This window comes from Prinia subflava, chromosome 3 (assembly GCF_021018805.1).
Source record: "Prinia subflava isolate CZ2003 ecotype Zambia chromosome 3, Cam_Psub_1.2, whole genome shotgun sequence".
In the NCBI taxonomy this organism is placed as follows: domain Eukaryota; kingdom Metazoa; phylum Chordata; class Aves; order Passeriformes; family Cisticolidae; genus Prinia; species Prinia subflava.
Genome location: NC_086249.1, coordinates 30,216,366 through 30,235,624, shown reverse-complemented (window position 1 = coordinate 30,235,624; position 19,259 = coordinate 30,216,366). Strand labels below are relative to the sequence as shown.

Here is a 19,259-nt window from a genome sequence, read left to right as displayed (position 1 = left end):
TGTTCTTCAGAGGTATGGCTGTGAATAATTTAATTTGTGAATATAAATGAAGGTGAATGTTTGTAAAGGCTGTGCTTAACCAAGGTTGGATAATCTCAAGCTTTTACTGTAATCAGTAGAAGGAGAAGCTCCTCGGGAGGATGTCAAAATAGGCACTTTTCTCTGTGCTAAACCTGGAAGGTGCCAGGGAAGGTTAGGTTTGCAAGGACAGAGTAAATCTCACAAACAATTAAGACTAACTCTATGGTGAACTCTAAAATGCCAAGACAGAGTTCTTCCCCTTATCCATTATTTAACCAGTGCAGCAGCAGAATTCCAAAGAAAGATGGATGGACAGCTGTAGCTATACTGAAACACAAATTCCTTTGTCTAAAGCCAAATCTCAGCTTGATGTGAAGCCTTCCAGGATACAGGATGCCTTCACATTTTTATAGAAGCAGTCTCTCTGGAAGTCAGAGAATGGTTTCTGCTTAAAAATTGCATGTACTATATACACATATACATATATACATACAGGCACACTCACATGCATATATATTATTTTTTCAACAGTTTTTTTTTGTTTTCTTGGAAAATTCAACACTCAAAATAGAAAAACAAATTACCGTTTCACAATGTGCATTTCCCATCTCCTATGAATCCTAAGCAATCAGACCTCCTGACAGAAACTCATGCTGAAAAGTAAAAGAAACACATGATTTTGTTTTGGTGTTTGCTAGATAAAGAGCTCTTCATTGCAAATGCAGTATGCCAGGTTGTTTATATACTTCAGCTCATAACTGGAGCAGAAAAAGGTATTCTTTTAGACAATAACCAGACAAAATTATCAGAGGAGGAGAGAGGCTGTATATGATTTCTGCGAAGATGTAAAGGAGAGAGATTTTCTGTGCAAAAGAAGGACACACAATCTTCAGTGACTTCTGGAATCAGGACAATCACTGTTTACAAGTCATCCGTTCTTTTTATAGAAGTATATCTGCTTCAAGAACTAGCTTTTCAGTCATTAAACCAAAGAACTCTCTTGCTTCTTAAATAACTTGAGAAACATTAATGACTTGAGAAATTAAAACTATAGTAATTAAAACCTTTCCACTACTTAGATAAATATCTCAGATGTTTTCTTTTACTTTTTAAAACTATTGTGCAAAACCCCACTGTGTGACTAGCAAAAGAAAGGCAAAGTTAACAAGGTTTTAATAACATGAAGTGATCCTTAATTTATGGTTCACAAAAGTAGTTATCCTAACTGTGCTTGGATGATCAAGGCAGCTTGATATGCAGGATTTGGATACTGAAAGGTGGTGAACAGGGTGACCACTTTGTCAGCATATTTCATGTGGTTTACATAAGTTACATCAGCTTTATAACCTCAACTTTTTAACTTTAGAAGCTGATCTAATCAAGATAAAGTTAATTAGTTTTCTCTAAAAATCTCATCTTTCTAGGAAATTGTACAGTGAGTATCTTTAAACATAGAACATTAGGGAGAAACACTGTGCTCTGTTATCTGTCATACTGTCTCTTAAAAGCTTTGATCTAAAAGACCTTTGATTTTACGGTTAAGGAAAAAAAACAAGTTTGCAATGAAATGGTACCATTTTATGATCTCTGACACATAAATGGCGTTTCATAGAGGATTTGTATAGAAAAGAAAAATACTTTAAAATGCCATCGCTAACTGGCTTCTGAAAGAACATATATTTTAGATTTGAACAACAAAATTGTTTTTCCCCATATAAACATTTATTTAAGTCTCACTCCCACACAGAACTGACTCCTCCAATAAAGAGTATGACTCACACCATTGCTGGTGAAAGATATTGACTTTTCTTTCCAGAGCTAAACATCAGACAAGCATCAGAAACTACAAAGTTATTAACTGAGATATATCACAGGATAGTATCCACAGACCTCAGAAAAGCTTCAGTTCATGAGTTACTGAGCTCCTCGCATCCTTTCTAGGTGCAAGATTGTTTTGATTTTTTTATCATAGTAAACCCACTAATGTCATTTGCTACCTCAAAAATTGCATTTTAAGTACCCCGTATTGACTCATCTAAAATCTGAATTTATCAGTTAAATGAAGATCAGACAAAACTCATAAATCTCTTTCTTTCATAGGTAACTTCCAGAAACTTTTCTCTTACTTTTCTTCTCTTTCATATTTTCTGAGACAAGAGTCTTTCTAGTGCTAGTATTTTTCATTCCCTGGATCACAGATATGTTCTTCTTTCTTCCCACAAAATCATTCTTGCCGGTTTTTCAAGAAGATACTTAGTCTTGAGCAAAAGAGCAGGATGCTGATATACCTCTTCCTATCCTCATAACATCTTGAGTCATATCCTCTGATTTACTCTGCTATCACTCTGTCACAAATATTTGTATCAAAAGAATCTGCATGAAAAGCAGCATGACCAGGAAGTCAAGGAAGGTGACTACTCTTCTGAGACCCTATTTGTTCAGCCTGGAGAAGAGACGGCTCCAGCGAGACCTTATGGCACCTTCCAGTACCTAAAAGGAGATACAAGAGGGCTGGAGAAGGCCTTTTGACAAGAACATATAGTGACAAGAGAAAGGACATTGGCTTCAAATTGCAAGATGGAAAGTTTAGATTAGATGTTAGGAAAAAATTCTTTACTGTGACAGCAGAGAGGCACTGGCACAGGTATCCCAGAGAAGCTTCCCCATTTCTGGAAGTGTTCAAGATCAGGTTGGATGATGAACTTGGTCTAGTGGGAGGTGCCCCTGTCCACGGCAAGGGGGTTGGAACTAGATGATTTTTAAGGTCCCTTCCAACCCAAACCATTCTATGACACTATTATTTTTGTAATGATCTCACACATAATCAATCAGGAAACCATGCACATCGAAGGGTGTTTTTTTTTGCTTGTTAGGTACCAAAACTGATAAGTTAATGTTCAGTTGTAGGTGTTTCAGAGCATTTATGCACAGTTACTTAACTGTATTTCCAGGAAAACCATTCCTAGAATGGTGCATTTGTCCTACAACCAAGTGAATTCATGCATGTGTCAGTGCTACTGCTCTCAGAGCCAGCCAGTTTTGTATTCATAGTGCCAAATGGGAGAAATGTGTACAGTGATTTCCAGGCATGTAGAAAGCCAGTCACAGGTGCTCTGAGGACGAGGAGTGCCACAGCTGTTGGTTTGTCAGGGGCAAGGTCTGTTAATGGAACTGAGTCGCTCGCTTATGGCAAATACGCCTCGCATGCGAATAAACTGACTGTAGTACAATGGTGGCTGAAAACCAACAACATGACAGAAAAATGCTGCATATAAAACACTGACCTGGGGGACTCAGATGCAGAGTTATGCCTAATTAACATGAGTAGAGTCAAACACGCAATTCAAACAAGAGCATCTGTTAGAAAACAAAGCAACTGAGAAAGCATTTAGTTTTGCACTGAGTTTTAGGAATCACTCACTTCAGGCAGGTTAACTGTGTTTGTCACGTAACTCCCAGGCATTTTTCCATGCTTTGATAATAGCAAGGCATCTAAGGCATCTAAGGGCACTTAAATGCAGAATGCCTTGAAACAAAGGCATTTAAGTGCTTCCTGGAGAGCCAGCTGTGGTTATTCCTGTGTTTTTATCACAGAAGCTGAGATCAGAATAGGAAAAAGTCATATTTCCCCTGAATCCTGCTGCCTCTTTTCTTTTGCTAAGGGTTGTTTCATCTAAAACGGGAAAAGGACTACAGTATCACAGTACACCCAACAGAGAGAATTATAAAGTTCAACTCCTGCTTTGAAGGTCTCTTGCTGGTGGTAGGAAATTCACTGCTTAGGTTTTCATTCTCCTTTCTTTTACAATATTTTTTCCTTTCTCACAGGTACATTGATGCAAACTCGTGCAAGCCAGATATCAGTCTCATGGCATGTAAGTAACTGACTCACTAAGACAGGCTGGAGTCTCCCCCTTGGCTTCAGGGAGCTTCCAAACAAGTAAAAAACTTCCTCTTTCTAGCAGTTTCCTCTGCTGAGGCACTGAAAAACAACGGAGGAGAGAGAGGGAAGAGGCAGGGAACATGTGATGCTTTCCATCTGCACTCTTCTCACTGCATTATTTATACTAATCTGAAAAATTTAAATAAGTAATATTCCCCCCTTTTCTTTCTCTGTGATTGATGCTCAAGAACACTGCAGAAGCATATTTAATAACACTGAGTTATTAGATTTGCTTATACAAATCTGAATGATTGAAAGTACTTACATCCTAATTAACTCTTCTTCCCTGGTTATGTAACTAGAAAATACCAGAAGACTACACTTGCTTTGTTACAGGAAAACCCAATAAAAATATTGTGGAGCTCATACAGCAAATCATTTTTTGTCTAAACCATTAGTCTGAATAGAAGAATATCTTCAAACAAAACAAAACAGAAAAGCAAGGAAAGCTCAAGTAACCTTCCTAGGACATTATTGTGTTATTTACATGTAAAACTCTTTGTGTGATTTTGTAGCAATAATTTTTTTCCAAAGACATTAAAAGACTACAACTTTTCCCTTTTTGTTTTTATTAAATAAGGTGCTTTTTTTTCTTATCTCTGTTAGTCACAGAATTGGTTACAGATCTGTCCAATATTATATGCAAAACAATTTCAAAAAAGACACTCAAACAGAAAATCTTAAAAGCAGAATTGTTTAGAACGATCATGTACTGAACAAAACAGAATGAAAGACTAACATATTTATGAGGTTTTGCTTTATGATAGGGTTTTTCTGTTTGTTTTAAATGCAGTTTGAGGTTTTGGTCACATTTCTTTATCCTCTTTTTGCAAAACTGCAAAGTCATTTTGATTTCTGAACAGGGTTCTTCTCATCTAGCATTATTAAAGCAGTGTTTCACACTGTATTTTCTCAGCAGTCTTTTCTCTCTTTTAGTCTGAGAAGACATCTGGAGACAAAGTTTGAATATTTTTGTATAATCCACTTTATAAATATCCTAAGTCTCAGCATCATAGGACCTGGAGGAAATCTAGACTCTAGTGATGTCTTTTGCTTATCATTTCCCTTTCTTGGTTTAATGGACAAAAATATATCACATGTTCTTCAAATTTGAATATGCTAAAACAACTCACTAAAATCTGACTCAAAACTCTGCCAAAAAGCTTAGTTAACTGCTTTGTTATTGCAATAATATATTGTCATAAATATATATACACCAGTCTTTTCAACTCTTAATAGCTAATTCTCTGAAGTTTAAAAACAGGGACTAAGAGTTTGATTTAAAGGCTTGGATTTTTCATTTATTTCATAGTGTTTGGACTAAAGGTCAGCTGTCTTAAAAAACCAAACCTGCCATGTCTACTACACACAGATGGCACGTTAGTGTGAAGAAAGTCTAGACAATACAGGTGCACTTTGGTCTAGACCACTCTGGCACCTCTGAGGGATGGAGGACACAGAGCACACGGTGTGGGATGGTGTGCAGGGCCAGCCAAAATGCCTGACCTCATGGCACTCACAGCAAGGCATCAGCAGCACTTGGGGACACAAGACACAGCCACCACACTGCACACAGTCAAAGGGGTAAGCAGCTGTGAGAGAAGTCTCTACATCCAAGAAATGCGGGGTCCGTGGAATTTATGATTCACTTATTCCGCATCACTTAAATAATTACCTCAGTTAACTGAAATATCACCAAATATCATAAGCTACCTGAAAGTATATATAGAGTTGGAGAAAATAGAAACCATGTTCCTACACAGCAATTAACCCATGGAATTACTTCTTTCAGCTATGACGTGTCTTTTCTGTGTTGGAAGATCTGGAGAGCATTCAGGACAGGAGTTGGCTCTGTTGACTTTTCCTCAGAATAAAAAATCACTTGTAGGAGAGCTACAAAATCCTTGTAACATTCTCACTTTAGCTATAAGTTATACATGATAAGGGGTTTGCAGGGGGTAAAAAAAATATGCTAAATCAGACTGTTGTAGCAAGATTGTGAAATTCTGAGACTCCAGATCTTGAGGTTGATTTTCATCCCAACTCTGTAAAATACTAACATTTTGGTTTGGGTTTCTTTTTTTTTTTTTTTTTTTCCCTGAAATTGTAATTCTGAATAAATTTGATTCAAAACACATTTCAATAAGATACTTTTAAGCATTTCTTAGTCCTCTGAATCAAAATGAATAAGCTGTCCTGCTAAGCTTCATTTAAAATCAGGTTTAATATTAAGCTGTATTTTGAGTATCACACTGCTAAGAGAAATATCTGTTCTGATGTTTCTGATATCCTTACTTTTCATCTTTGCTAATACATACAGAGTTGTATTTCTCATGAAATGATATTGAAGTTGTATTTCTGTCAGCAGGAGCTCTACAGCATGCTCTTGAGAGATACAGAATTTCTGCTGGCCATATAGAATAAAAGAAAACAACGAAGAAAAATTTGAAAACACCTCAAAACTACAAGTGATTCACAGTTTTTATAAGGGAGAGTACTGACAAGAAAATTCACTCTCAGAATTTTTGATGTTCCAAAATTAAATACTTTACATGAGTTAAAAATTTAAATGTTCTCAGGCTTAACTGACCAGCACAAGACATTTTGATTTTTCTCAGACTTTCTACTCCATTACCAATCTGAATTTGAGAAAACTGTACCTTCCTGTGGGTAAATAAACAAGCAAAAAGAAAAAAAAAATCTCTTTGTGATATTCAATTCCTAGCTAGTTACCTTGGTAGCATTTTACATCCATTTTGTGTTAACTAGCACGGGCTGTGTACGGGAGCGTATGTGAGTATATAACAATCTAGTTCTATTAATAAGCACATAAATTTAAGTAGGAATGCCAAGAAGCAATCTTCATTTCTACAACAGGCTATTACATTATGGAGACACGTTTTTAGCTGTTGTGCCTGTCTAGACTGCTATCAGCAGCTTGTATTTGTTATGAAAGCCTGCAGCTGGTCCGTGCAAAGTTTGCTGTTTTGCAGCCCATCTGCTCGGAAGAGATCTGTAACACTGCCCGGTTTGGAGTAACACTCCCTTAGCATTCTAGTTGCAGTTCCTAAATAGAAATCTGAAATAATGATGGTTGCTCTCTACATTAGATCCCAGGACATTTTCTCCTGTCTGGGCAGATGGCTAACTGGGAGGTGAGACCAGAGGCAACTGAGAATCAAGCAAAGCAGGTCAGGGAGTAGCATCCTTTAATTTCTGTGGCTTGTTTGATCCCTGCAGTCTCACCAAAACTGTGATGCTGAATGTTCTTAGGAGATGAGAGGGTGGCAATGAAGATAAGTAAAGTGTGAAAAAATGGATGTGTTAAACTCAGGAGACAAAAATAGAAATCAGTGCTTGGAACTACAAGCACAATACACAGCTAACATGCTTCCTCCTGAGCCAGACCTGAACTTGATCTCAACATTAGGCAAAATTGCAGTAAGCAAACTCAGCACAGTTTCTAGCAGTAGTCATTAGCTGTCTCATTAGTTAAATTTCAAGAAAACACACATTTAAACTGTCCTTAACTTTTACTGATAGTAGAATTGTTTTCCATTTTCTACCCACCACTTTATATTGTGAAGGGAAAATTTGGACTGTGGCTCACTTTTATTAGGTCTTTTCTGATATAAAAATGCAGCCACTTTCTGAGTGATCCATCTGAGCAAACTGATTTAAATTGTTATAGACTTAGCTTGTTGTTTTGGGTTCTGAACTTACCCTTTGATATCAACCATTACTGATTTAAAAATGCAGTATGAACGATCATTGAATTTATATAACTATTGGTAGAAATTAAAAAAAAATAAAAGGGTTTTCTTTGGGTGCAGGTTCAGTAATGCAGCTCTGCAGTGGACCACCTGCATTTACTCAAAGTCCTGCTAGCCTGAGATAGTGAAGTGCTGATAGAGCCAACAGAAATGGTGCACTATTGATCAGGAGGGAATGGTTAGTGTCCCTTAGCTGTGTATGAGAGCTCCTTGCACAGAGTATTATTGGCTACTTTGTGTGCCACTGTGGCTTTTTCCTTGGTTTTCTCTCTTGTATCTTAGCTGTGACTGCTGGCAGCTGCTTCTGATTTCTTATTCCTGTTATAATTTGATTTCTGCTGTAAACCTCTCTTGCTTCTGATCATATTTCTATACAGATTCTTGGCCTGGGAGAACTCTTAAACTTCTCTGTCTCATGACTGTGAATCCATGTCTCCATCTCTGCTTTTAGCCTTATAACCATCAGGACCAGTCATACAGGTTTCTTGAATGACGATCAACAGGGTATGGTGTATTATTTTAAATCAGGAGAAGAAACCAGATCAACAAAAAAGAAAACAAAGCAGGAGATTTCAATTCCAGAAATATACTATATAGTAGCAATTCCTGAAATTTTACAATGGAAAAAAAAGCCCTCATGAAATGTTACTATATAGTGGTTGATATAGAACTTAAAGTGAGGTATCATTAGGCCCTTTCTTCGATTAAGCCAGTTTGCATGGAAAATATGTGTATTACTCTCTTAAGGATTGTATTCATAGAACAGATGGTCTATCTACACAGCATAGAACCTGACCTGGGTAAACTCTGCTCTTACATATGTTTTTTCTGGGGCCTTGTTGGTGTAACCATTGGGATATTTTGCAGTGTGTTTTCAAAGTGTCTGAGAAACAGCAAAGGGTGAATTATGACCCACAAGAATATTTCTTCTATAGCATGATGCTAAATATGTGTTTTGTGCCCAAGAGCAAGATAGCAAAAATATATGAAAATATGTGTGCAGTGTGAATAGCATTTAACTGTGTTGGAAAATCAATGCATTGAGCATGTGTAAGAGCAGAAACACATGGAATAGTTCCTTAGAAAAGAAAGAAGTTGTAGTCAGCAAACCATACTAAAATCAGAAAATCAGAACACGGAACACAGCTGGCTGCCTTTCTGCTGCTTTGTGTTACACACATTGCAGAAAATAGGAAAAAAAAAAGATGCACCCTCCTCTCTTCTAGTAGAGAAATTATTGCTTCTTCTGTCTTTTATTACTCTGTAGAATAAAGGAAAGGAAGGCATCCCAAAGACTTTCCTGTGATTTACATGCCCTGCACAAGCAGTATCTGACCTTTAATTTGACTAGATGTGCATTGATTAGGACTGAATCTCATTAAGACACAATCTACTGGGGGTGGTGCAAGAGAAAATATAATATTGATTAAAAAATATAAAATAATCCTCCTCTCTCTCTCACCCTCCTGACAGCCTTAGTTCATAATTAGCCTTCTCATCTAGCTTTCCTCCTACATGTTATGTAGCTGTCAGTCTGACAGGAAGCAAGATCATAAGAATGCAATTAGAAATTTCAAATTAGCAATCAAGCACAGATATGGGATGGACAAACCTGCATCATGCCCAGTATGTTGTTTGACTGAAGTGTGATCACAGTAATGTGAGATAAAGATTTTTATTTCAACATAAAAATATGACTGCTATTATGCTTATGCTACAATTTAGGAATCGCATCACATTTTTCTTTTGTAGGATGACCATGAGAATCAGCTGATATGCATCAGCACAGACAGGGTCATTTTTGCCCTAAAATGTAAGACTGAAAGGGTTATTTCTGTTCACTGTGGGAATACTTTACAGAGAAAGCATTAAAAGGCAAACTTGGTCAAAACTGTCTCTGTGCTAGAGCTGTAGCAAAGAATTGAACCAGAAAGGATAATATTTTCTTTTCCCTTCCTTTTCATGGTTCTTTAGAAAGGTACAGTATCATGATAAAGGTTCAGACAGTAATGAGACAACACCAGGATCTTCCCAAACCAAATCTAGGCTTTTCATAAAGTGACTGCAGAACAGACAGTGTTTAAATGAGTTTGGATTAGCTTTGCTCAAGCTTTGCTTTTATTTCAGACTAGCAGCATCTGTTTTGGGATTTACAAGATTTTCAAGTTCTAATATAATAATTATCATTTTGTTTATTCTGGTTCTATCTTAATTGTTGGCAAAATCTTTTGAGACAGCTCTTTATAGAAACAAAACCAAAAACAAACAAGTAGCAAATTTGGTATATTAGCAAGGTAATTTTCTTTCAGATAGAAGAATGTATTTGAGCTGATCTATTAAAAATATGAATGCTTTACTGTTTGGGCTCTTCATAATGATCAGCCACTGAGAAAAGAGCACAGAAAACCACAGCAAGCAACTTCAGCTGGCAGGTATCAACACTGAGTCCACTGAAGTGATGCTCTTCTGCTCTCTGCCAAGACCTGGGTAAAGCTCAATGTCCAATAAGTTTTATTTCTATTGACCATTTAATAGATTGCTGTGTTTCCACGTTCATAACCCAGAGTTTCAAAGGAGTTGTTGAGTGTTATGTGGTCTTCCTAAAAGGTTTTAATCAAAGCCAACAGCTCACCCTGGTTCATTCGGTAAAAGAGAAACAGCAATACACCTTTGAGGAAAAGGTACTGCAGACAAATCAGGAACTAAAATGATGGAGTCTGGGAGAAAAAATACGATTTTCAGAGCTTCCACTGGGGCTTACACATTGTGTGGCTCTGTGAAAACAGAAGAAAAACTTCTTCACAAAGAACTTTCAGACATGTAGATTTTTCTTCCCATCCTCAGTTCTTATACTGTGTGGACCTCTGGTACCAGGAAAATTTAAACTCAAATGAAACTTTAGTAAAGAAAGGAAATCATGGAAAATAAAGATCTTACTATTACTTGATCAATAGTGTGATATATAGATTGAGAAGGAGTAGTAAATTTAAATATTCTTTGAGGAACACAAAGAATATTAAATCTATTACTTTGAATTTCATTTTACCAGCTCTACCCATATCTTGCTGAAATTCTGTTCAGATATTTGCAGCTATTACTCTGTTCTAAGCTTGTTTTCAAAAATACTTGAACTGATCAATGGCATTCTTTTAATTTAAATCAAACTATACATTTCCTCATTTACATTTTCCCCCATCACTGTAGGGGTTCAGGAGTTCTTTTATGTCTCCTATGTCGCATTTTAAGAGAAGAGCCTTCTTCCTAGGGTTTCTACTCCTATCTTTTACTGCAGACCATTTCTATATAACTGTATAGAAATTATCAAAGAATAATTTAAAAAATCTTTGTAATTTCTTTTCTTCCTATACTCAGATCTAGAAAAACTGGAACACCAACTTTAGAAGGTATGAACAGAGCATAGTACACAACATTGCAAGTACTTTCTAGGAAAGTCCAATAGAAAAATATGCATCTGTAAGACCTGAGAAAAGAAAAATGTAGGTGAATATATTGTTAGTGCTAAGGAGCTAATTAACAAAATAGTTATTTGGTTTCTGTGCAAAGAGTGATAAAAATACTAAAAAAATATGGAAAAAAGACAACTTCCCTATCTTGTAGTTTTATGTTGAGGATGAAAGTTAAAAAAAGTAGAAATTCCATTTCTCTCACGGAGAATAAGCATTAAATTTAGTAAGCAGAAACATTACCCTGAGGAGAGACTGAAACTCCAAAATGAGTCACAAATCAAACATAAACCAATGTCTTACGCTAGATTTTTTTTTAAGCAGAAGCTGAAAAACAAGGAACCCCAACATCAAAGACAGGAGAAAAATGCTGATCTTAACACATAATTTTAATTATTTTTAATATTATATTCACAGTTTAAAGGACCTGTAAAAACAGGAAAGTCCTCTCTCCTCTGTCTTATGTTTGTTTGTTTTTATGAGGTGTTTAAAAGTTTTACACATAGTTCATATTTATTGTATGCAGTAATTTTGAATCAAATATTTTTCCATGTTCAGAAATGCTGATGAGCTTGAACCCGTGGTCACTGTTTACCAGAAAGGGTAATATACACAGTATGAGATTTTGATAGTTAAATCATTTCAATAAAGTGTGTGTGCTAGTCAAATCATTGATCTCTGGTTCAGTCTACCATTCTAAATATAGACATATTTATATTTATCCATGGATATATTTGAATGGAAATCCGAATTTGGTATTTCTGGCACTAGCTTGGGTTTATGTAGGGCACATCCTCACAGACTTAATTACCCTCTCTAGTAATTTTTCATCCTTGGTGGCAGATGTAGATCTACCACTGTCTGGAACAGCAATAGCAGCAGCTCCAACTTTTGCAGAACTGGAATCCTGCTTCTCTGTGGTTCCCTGGACATGCCCTCCTCTTCTGACCAACAGTATTTTCTGACTGCATTTCAGTATTTTCACCTTTGACACTTCACCTTATTGTCTGGAGAACCAACAACCAGAGAATTCAGTGAACAGGGATGGCAATGTGATGCCCAGAGATTGTGTGTGGCACTGCCATGACTGGTGAGACACCAGTAGTCACACAGCAGGGACAAATTTGCCTGGCCAGTTTGAATGAGAGCTCCTGACATATCCTCCCAGTCCCCAATGCCTGGTGCAACTCCCTGAGTTTGGGACATTAGCCACCTTCCCTGTGGGAGAGACACTGGTTGAAGTCACCAGCTGAAGGAGCTGTAGGAAGAGGTGAGCAAGCTGCACACCATCAAGAAGGGATGGGCACGGAATCGGCTGATCCCTTGGCAGAACCTGAACCCCACAGTGTGTGCAAGGAGCGACAGGTAGAAGCTGTCTCTGAAAAAATAGAGGATATTGGCTGCCAGGAAGCAGGAAGCCAGAAGCTTGAATGTTTGGTGACAGAAGGAAAAGCTCTTTCCCCTCTTAGTAGCTGTGCAGTGACAGAGTAGAATTAAAGCCCTGACAAAAGACAAGGAGGAACAAGTTTTTTCACAGCACAGTGAGGAGATGTGTGAGCTTTGACCTGGATCTGGACCAGATATTTTGAAAATTTGTCTTCCAACATAAATTGTTCTAATTGTTCTATTGATTCTAATCAATGATTCTGTGACCCCAGTATCTTTGAAACTTTCAAACTGCAGCTCACGGCTCAATATCCAGGACAATTTGAAGGAAGTGTATCCTACAAGCTGGATTTGACTGACTACAACAGTGTCAACAGTCCTGGTAACTCTGGACTTGGTACTTTCACACTGTATCACCCATTTTTCTTCCAGTAGTTATCACATGACTTCATCCACAGAGCTAAACATTTGAATCTCATTTTCTGAAGTTGCAGGACACATCTTACCACCCCAATGATTATATTATATCCTGCTCCTATTTTATGTTTAAGAACTATAAACTTTTTCTGTCATTATAATACTGTGAGGTTGGAGCAATAAAAAAATGTTGTTTCTAATTTTTATTATAAATGCTTTTTTATAGCACTAGTACTTTGCAAACAGTGCTCTGAATATTCTTTCATTATGTGCCTTAAAGCTAGCTAATTTATTGGAATTATCTGTACATCTTAAATATCATGGCCTCAATCACTGATGTTCATTCAGATTCCATGAGGAACTGGAAGAGGAACTTCTAATAAGAAGGAAACAATTCGCCTTTTGTTTCACCTCTGGAATAATCTAATTTTGGAATATTTTAAAGCAATCTGAGTACATTAAGGAGTAACCATGTCCCCATAATAAAAAAAATGGGAGTTTATTTATTGCTATATCCTGGATTCCTTGAGAATTCCTCCATAAGAGGTATTGTAGCTTTTGTCTTTTCCCATTTGAAGTTGTACATCACATATCCCCAGAGAACTTCTTTGTATTACCAGAAAATGAGAAGGAAAATAAAGACATCTGGTTTATAGAATCTGGGGCTTGCCAGTTGGCCTATGAAGCATCTGTACTGGGAATGGTATCAATCCATCTTGTTTGATACTCCAACAGTTTATACCTGCTCAAATCCAGTCTTTAGAGAATTTAATCCTCATTTAATATGACAAGAATTCAGAATAGATGGGAAAACAATCAAGTACTTTAAGGATCTAAAATTTCTGTTTTGTCTTCATTATTCCTATTTAGTTTATTTATCAATTTGCTATTATGTAAATATTTTGTAACTACCAAAATATACATTCAGAATGCTATGAATACCTTTCTTTTTTTAGGAAAACTACATATTTTTCCCATTTATTACATGAGTAACAAATGGAAATAAACAATAATGTTGCAATGAGTGGATTTTTTTTTAATTTTGAACTATTAAAATGGTACATTTACACAAAACATTTTTATTCTCATAAGCTGTACTTTGAAAGAGAATACTACTCAACTGTAGAATTTCAATTAACTGAAGTTTTAAAATTTTAAGATTTAAACATTTTAATTTATTTTTTCTGAAAATTGAAATATTTGTGGATAAGTTTTGCCTGAAATAGAAACTTCATATACCTTCAATGAATACATATCCCTGCTACTGAAATCAGACCATTTGTATTGTAAACAAAATATTTGCAAGGAAATGAACAGATTTTTATTTAAAGCAGAATATTTTTGGTAATTCCAATAGTTTTTATCCAGTCCCAATTATTTTTTGAAACCAATGCACTCCAATTATATAAAGATTCTTTTTATCATGTTATTCATTTCCCAGTCTGATATATTCAATTATACCTTTAGATATCATATGTAGAAATGAATAATTTCACATCAAAACCAGTGAAAGTTAAGTTTAAAGAAATCCGTTTAGCAAAATATTTAAGTTTTATGTAGCTGATATATATTTCACAATTTATATATTTAAGTTATATAGCTGATGTTTTATATGTCTTAGTTAATGTCTTAACATTGTTTTCAGAAGATCTTAAGTTATTTTAATGAACCCATATTTACTAGTTGTAAGTAGTCATATTTATATTGGTCAAAAACATATATTGAAGAGTAGAATAAGAAAGAACTATACTTTTTAATGACAAAAAAAAAAAAAAACAAAAAAAAAACCAAAAAAAAACCCACCACAAAACAAAACAAAAAAAACCCAAAAGAAGAAAAGATTATTTAGTATTTGTTCCCTTTTCATTGTAGAATTGTTAGATATCTGAACTTGGCCATCAAAATAAGCAGGTAATAAGCATCGTTCAGCTCACACTGAGGCAGAGGAAGGAGTTTTCCAAGCAGCTGCCTGGTCACTGCTGGCAGTAGTGTGAGAGTGTTGCTTCCTAAATCACAGACTAATGGTACAAGATAATTCAGGTCCAAAGAGTATTCTGAAGGTCTCTGGTCTGGCCTCTGAAGTCTGGCTTCTTGCTCAGTACTAGGACTCCCATGAGATCAGATGAGGTTTTTCTGGGCTTTGTTTTGAAACACCTGCAAGAACAAAAACTTCACCACTTGTCTGATCAACCTGTGCTGCTGCTCAGCTTCCCTCGTGGGGAAAAGGTTCTCCTTACAGGCTCAGTGTGCCTCACACTTCTGTCCATGTCCATTGTCTCTTATCCTCCTGGTCTGCACAGCTGAGAAGAGCCCTCATCTCCTTGATGATCAGTGATGTTTGCTTAGGCACTCTTATGCCTATCCTGAGGCATCGCTGCTCCAGGCTGAAAAATTCCAGTTCCTCCAAGCCTCTCCTCACAGGGCAAGTGTTCCAGACCTCTAATTTTGGCTTGATTCTCTGCTCCCACTCTCCTAGCTAAGCCTGCAAGAATTTCACCCACTTCCCATATTGCACAGATTCAGATGCAAAGCTGGAACCCTGAATATATGTGGCTTCTACAAGCAATAGCTTTAAACCAGCCAAAAATATATAAAGAACTTCTTGGGCAAGAGATGAGGAAGATTTAGAAAAAAACCCATACTTTATTTAATGCCTGGAGGATTTAGACAAAAAAAAAGCAGTGCTTAAACACTACTCTTTCAGCACATTTACTCGGGTTTTCTGATTGACATACACACTGACATTTGACCACACGAGGATAATTGTTAACATATTTTTTAATCTCTGTGCTTGTTTTTACATTGCTGAAATATTTGTCTTTCCTCAGCTTTAATATGATCATCTGTTCTTCCTTCCTCTTTCTGACCTCCTCCTGGATTGTTTTCAATGTGTTCCCCTATTTTGCTTTGCACAATGGCACAATCGGATCCTGCTGTCTCCCCTTCTTGCTGAAAACCCCATCTCTACTCTGACATTTCTCAATCTTCAGATTTTTTTGACATTTCTGCTCCAGTCAGTCTCACATTACGTTCTCTGTAACATCTCCTTTGTAGCTATATTTGTGCTGGTATAAAATTTTGCTTTTATTTTTCCCAGTGACATTTTTAATATATGTTTATTTTGTTCTGTTGTATTTAACTGAAGACCAGGAAGGTAATATAAAATCAGTCTCTACTCCTTTGCACACCTTTTTAAGATTATTGCTAGCATCACTATTGCTAAACTAGGGAACTGCCATTGTGTGACTTCCTCTCTGTGTTTTAAATTTTATAGATGTATATTTTACGTTCAAGTGTTGCAATCTTTCTATGCCTTTGGTGTTTTTATCCCCAAAATTATCTGTCCTTAGTCTTATAATTTATAGTTTCCCAATTTTTTCCAACTATCCTGCAAACAGTTGAAGTAGTTGACTGCTGTAGGCTTCGCTTCTATTCTATTCTATTCTATTCTATTCTATTCTATTCTATTCTATTCTATTCTAGTCTAGTCTAGTCTAGTCTAGTCTAGTCTAGTCTAGTCTAGTCTAGTCTAGTCTAGTCTAGTCTATTCTATTCTATTCTATTCTATTATTTCTATTTCTATTTACACCCTTTAGCTACCTTCTTCAAACCATATAAATAAAAGTATATTAGTATTTCTGATCAGTTACCTGCTGGTCATAGCTATCTTTCCAAGCTGTTCTTGTATTGTTCTCTTCCACCTCTGGATTTTAAATTACTATGCTAACAGTAGGCTGTCAATGTAATTACATTCCTGAAGCACATTACAAACTTACTTCATATATGAAAACAGAACTCCTAAAAATTAGTAGAGATATTAAAGTGAGATTTAGTTTACAGGGATATCTCAGAGTGGAAGAGATTATACAATTACTTAATATCTTCAGATATTTAAATTATTTTCACATTAGTCTGTTTTTCTTAACCAATTCTCCAAGTCATGATTCAAATATAACTTTGCATGTTTTTCTGACATTTTCCTATATAGATATTGTAATTACAGTGATGAACAGTGTTTTAAACATCTTTGGCTACAGCGAAGACATTATTCTTGGCAATTATCATCTATGTCTTGATCCTGCAAACATTTCAGCATGGCAGCAGCTTACCCCGAGTAGTCTGATATTTATTCACACGAGCTGTTTATGTGAGTGAGAGTTCCAGTCTTCAGAGACAGAAAGCAATTCTACTACCTGACCTCTTGCTTTATACAGGCTGAAGAACTTATCTTGTCCAAAGACATTTGTATCAAGTAGATGCTTTTGCTGCAGGTGAGGAGGCTTAGCCTGGTAGGTACTGATGCAGTTCACAGTCCTGCACTGCATCTATTACAAAGTAAAATTCTCCAGAATAGCTGTAGTGGGGACACCAGAGATCACAGTCAGTTACCACAGTCAGTTTGATACTAGCAGCAAGAGCTGCTACTAGTGAAATATGCTGCTTGCTTCTGAAGACAGTCTTCAGCTACTTATGTGACGCAGATTCTGAGGAAACACAGTATAAAGAAAAAATGTGGTTTATTTTATTTATATCAGATAAGTTTCAGTTTCCAGCCATTAGTTTCTGTTAGTTTTTATGGGTTTGTTGGTTGAGGGTTTTTTTGGTAGATATCAAGTCCTTCTCTTCTAGCAACATTTTGTGACATTTAGTATACTCGGATTTGTTTAAAAGGGAATTAAATTCCTCAGTTCACTTCTTGCTGTCATTCCTACTTTAAAAATATTTTTAAATTAGGCTGATGCTGTGGTAAACTGCAGAATTAATTCACTGATATTACAGGATGGCCTTTCCTTATATACTAGAGAGTCAGAGCGAATCTTGGAATTATTTTCAGATATGGAAAAAGAAATTGAGAACAGATTTTCTAGAGTTAAAAGTTCAGTGAGTTCAGTAAACCACTGTGATATTTTATTTTCACTCTAATTCTTTAACATAATCACAGAAAAACTCCTTTACATTTTCAGGACAACAGAAAGGTAACTAATTTGTGATCAACTATTTCCAAGTTCAAGTAACCTGAGAAATAAAACTATGATGTAACACATATTAAATTCCTTTCAGCATGCTTTTTTTACTGCTAAAGCTCATAGACAGAACTTTGTCTCCTTTCGGAAACAGCTGCATTTCTCTATAAATAAAAATACTTTAATAAACAACTCAATTCAAGAAAGAGTTGAGTATCTTTCTTGTAACTCAAGAAAGATATCAGTTAATCAGATGTGAATATATTGTCAACAGCCATCGGAGACAGATTCATTATCTGTAAGAAAATTTACAAAAGCCCAAGATTTCTAATTCATCACAATTACTAAAAGCTTTTTTAACCCATGAAAATGCAGGGGTGTAAAATTTGTGCTCATAGGTGTGCCAAATGCATGTAGTTCTGTCTGAACATTTTACAGGTGCTTATCTGTGGTTTAAGACATATGTCAAAAGGACTGGTATGTAAAAAATGCCATTGTTTCACCTGCATTTCCTTGTTGAAAATCCATAATAAATGTCAATAGTGTTACTGCTTAGAGTCAGACAGCTTTAATATTCCAGATCATGATCATGAAGACATACTCATGAGGAAAATAAAAGGAAACAAAAAATAGAAGGTCACATTTAAAATTCCTTTATTGCAAGCTAAAATTTTAGAAAAAAAAACTTTTCTTCTGTAAAATACCATTAAAGAGTACAGATATAGAGTATAATATGGAAAGAGAAAAGTGTGACTTCACAAAAAAGTGTGACTTCACCAGAATGAGAAGGAACAATTTAATAATGCTTTTATCACACTTGCTCAGAGATTTTCTCCCTCTTTTGTTTTCAGTTCCATTCAAGAAAACCTATAACTGAAAATGTGTAATGAGGGTTAACACTGACATCATCCATGACAGAAACGTAATTTTGAATAGTGAAGGGAATTGTGTTCATCGGAGAATGAGAAAAAATTGAAAAAACGTACAAAGTTTAACGGGAAATATTTTTACTAAAGTGCAAGGATTCACAAATTACTTGCATTTGGTTACAAACACTGCCTTTCCATTGAAATAGACCTAATTCCTGATCCAGGAGAAGTATAATAATCCCTGGTAGTTTGTAAACAGCCCCATGTCCCCATCCCTGGAAGTGTTCAAGGCCAGGAGGAATGGGGCTTTGAGTAACCTGGCCTAGGGGAAGGTTCCCTGCCCCTGCAGTGGGGTTGAAGCTAGATGATATTCAAGATTTCTTCCAAACCAAACAATTTCATGATTCTATGGTTCTTTTAGA

The 19,259-nt window shown here is 36.0% G+C and overlaps 1 protein-coding gene across 6 annotated transcripts in view; it reads right to left on the bottom strand.

Annotated features, from left to right (window-relative positions):
- Positions 1–19,259, bottom strand: part of CNTN5 (contactin 5) — a 605,427-nt gene that overhangs the window by 543,831 nt on the left and 42,337 nt on the right. For 2 of the 6 annotated variants that reach the window (XM_063394528.1, XM_063394530.1), the window contains exon 2: positions 606–674. The exons of the other annotated variants lie outside the window; for them this stretch is intronic. The gene's annotated coding sequence lies outside the window, so the exon portion shown is untranslated. The remainder of the gene's footprint in view (positions 1–605; positions 675–19,259) is intronic. 6 annotated transcript variants of the gene reach the window in all.